We start from the raw sequence: 3377 nt of genomic DNA, 5'->3' as shown, positions 1-3377 counted from the left end.
TGCTTCGGGCTAGTCACAAAACTGTCTCAGTTTCTTTATCTGTTCAGTGGGAAGGATGATGCTGATCTGTAACTTATTAATTTAAAAAAGCTGCCTCTCTGGTAGCTACTAAATAACTGTGGGGGAAATATCCTATAAAAACTCTAAATATAAGTGGAGACCATATAACTAAGGCATCAAAGTACATAACTCAGATGCTTTCTAATAATCATGACATACAGTATTTCAGTTTACCAAAGACGGGTGACTGCTACCAGTCAAGCATGTTTCCACAGAAAACATATCATCATCATATTGTTTCAACATATCAGTAGTGTTAATTAAGCCTGCACAATTTAAGAGACAAAATTGAATTGGAAATTTGCCTCAGAGCTACTGAGACTGGGTGTGTAGCATGTTCCTAAAGTTTTTTCTGCCAAGTAAGGTCTTCCCATCAGCAGAGGAAAACAGGAGATGTTAGCCCGTGACCAGAGTCTTTATGTGGCGAGAAGCCCTGCTCAACAGTATCAATTTTTGTGGAGGCACCATTAGTAAAGAATTTCAAAGGCAGGCAATTGCAGTAAAAGGGAATCTGAAGTAGATTCAGATTCTTTAATTAAAGAAAAAAATTAAACCAAAACTGTGCTTTATTTCTCACTGACAATATTCTGTACAATATTATCTAATACTTAGCTAACAGTAGGATTTATATGGGTAGACTAAATATAAGTTTCATTCCTTTGTTTTCAAAAATGCCCACAAGATGGTTTTAAAGTCCTGATAATGCCCTGTTGCCAATCGGCACAAGCTGTCTAGACTCTAGCAGCATATTTAATCACTTCAGCAATTACCTAAAGAACTATGTGCTTGGCAAAATCAGCAAAGAAAGAGATTGTGCCTTATTTAAACAGTCTTTAACAGAACAACTAAAATGCCCTGATAACAAAGGCTTACCAAATTATTTGTAACAGGGATAAAGAGTTTTTACAGCAGATTTTTCTTTTGAGATAGTGATGTCATTAGATACTCTGTTTAATGCCACATGGAAAATTAGGAATAAAACCATAAATTACTCATAGAATAGAAGAGATATTTTTAAAGTAAAAACAATAATGTTTGAAAACTCACTGTTGCAAGTGGTGTACATATGGTTTTGACAGCTCACGGGCCTCTTTCTACTTCTAGCTCTGCCTAATCACAAAATATAGGACACTAAAGTTTTTAGGTGCTAGCACAGATATAGGGCTTACTAACTACCCATGTACTCCCCTACATTTCCTAGCTTCCTTTGTACTTAGGGTGAGATCATCATCTGACTAGTTCTGGCCAATGGACTCTAAGAGAAGGTAACCTGTGTCAGTTCCAGGCTGAGTCAGTTAAGAGCCAGTTTACCTTGTTCATCTCTCCTCTCTTCCCCTGCCTCAGCAACATTGAGGGCCACATGTTCCAGCTGCTCTACAGAGGAAAGCCACTGACTCATACTGGACTTTACATAAGTAAGACTAAACCTCTATTGTGTTAAGCTAATGAGAGTTCAGGGGTTAATGTTGCAGCACTAGGATTAACTACCCTGGCAAACATAAAGGCCCTATATTAATGTGTTCACGGTGGCTTGAAACTTAAATTTATACTACTGATACTAGGCTTTTAAAAATACTATTAGGGGAAAAATAATATATTTCCTTCTTTTCTTTTTTTTATTTTCTCACTTTTTCTAGCCTGGCATAGTCCAAAGCAGTGGTTCTAAAAGTGTGGTTTCTAAGATCAGTAGCATCAGCATCATCTAGGGGTTTGTCAGAAATGCATCGCAGGTCTGCTTAATCAGAAACTCTGGGGGTGGGGCCCAGCAATCTGTGTTTTAACATGCCCTCCTAGTAATTCTGATGAACACTTAAGTTTGAGAATCAAGGTAAACTCTTCTTCAGCCTACCTGAATGTGATCATTATGCAGCCAATTTCTCCCCTTATATCATATACATTTAGGAGATACCTAACGCTGAATTCCTAGTCTTTTAATGTTCCCCCCGACCCCGCTTTTTTTTTTTTTTAACACATCAGCTTTTATTTTGATTAGTTACACACAGTTACTGTAATAGATTAAAGATAATTGCAAATTCTTTGTCACTGTCCCACTGAGAAGTGAAGTCTAATTCTTTACCCTCTTGAATAAAAGTTGAGTCTGTAACCAATAGAATACAGGAAAAGTAAAGCTGTACCACTTTTAAGTCTAGTCTTTAAGAGAATTGGCAGCTTCTACTTCCTGCCTCTAGAAATCTAGCCACCATTCTATGTGGAAGCCTAAGCACCATAAGAAGCATAGGAGGACTGGAGAAGAATCAAGGCCCCCAGCTGACGGCCCCAGCTGAGCTACCACCTGACAGCTAGCATCAACCATCCACTGTCTTGGATGCTCTGGCCCAATTGAGCTCCAAGATAGTTGTAGCCCCAGATGACTTTATGTGAAGTGAAAGAACTGCTCTGCTAAACCCAGTCAGCCCAGAGAATTAGGAAATGTAATAAAATGGTTTTTGTTTTAAGCCACTCAGTTTTGGGAAAGAGGACAGTCACAAAGCAATAAAGTCAAATTTCAATGGGTTCTGTTTACTCAAAACAGACTTACTCCCATAGCTCCTTATAAAGGTCTTTTCCTAATATGCCCTTTAGCTTAGCTACAACAATAGCTTTAAGTAGCTTCTCCATCTTCAACTCTGGAAGTTTGTAATAATTTCTTCACCTATCCCATAGGCTTCAAGTAGAGATATGTCTTTTTTTTCCCATTTCCATAATTGTTAAGGAGAAAGAAAAGGAAGTAGAAGCAGGCAGCTTATAGCCTCATCAGAGGAATTCAATAAGAATTTAGTTGAGGGAGGAGTGAGACTTTGCAATCTGAATAAATTTTTTCTTTCCACATTCACTTCCAAATGCAATGATCAAATAAGATTAAAAACTGGTTACCAGAAAGCTTAAGCTTCAAAAAATCATTATCCTAGTTTTGAATTTCTTGTTGAAAAAGTGACACTTGCAAAATGAAAAAAAATTAATATGAAGTGGCCATATCTATTAACTGATGGCTAAAGACAGCTTCTGGCTGGTTGACTTTCACAGATACCTAACAAAATTTAGGAATCAGTTATTCGAAGCTAAGAGCCAAAAGCTAAACCTTTGAGTTGTAACTAGACACCTAGAGGTTATAAATAAGAAAGGAACAATCTTACAAAGGCCCTGCACCAAAAAAATGATACTGGCCAGGAAGCTCTTAGATGTTGAGAAGCATATCTTTATCTTTCTATCCTTGGGATCCAACATGGCATATATAGAAAATGCCCAGTATGCATTTATGAATGAATGAATGAATAAATGAATAAATGGAGAGTCGTGGCAAAGAAAGAAGGGAAAGA

This window comes from Pteropus alecto, unplaced genomic scaffold, assembly GCF_000325575.1.
Source record: "Pteropus alecto unplaced genomic scaffold, ASM32557v1 scaffold20, whole genome shotgun sequence".
Classification (NCBI taxonomy): Eukaryota; Metazoa; Chordata; class Mammalia; order Chiroptera; family Pteropodidae; genus Pteropus; species Pteropus alecto.
Note: the sequence above shows the minus strand (reverse complement) of the source record.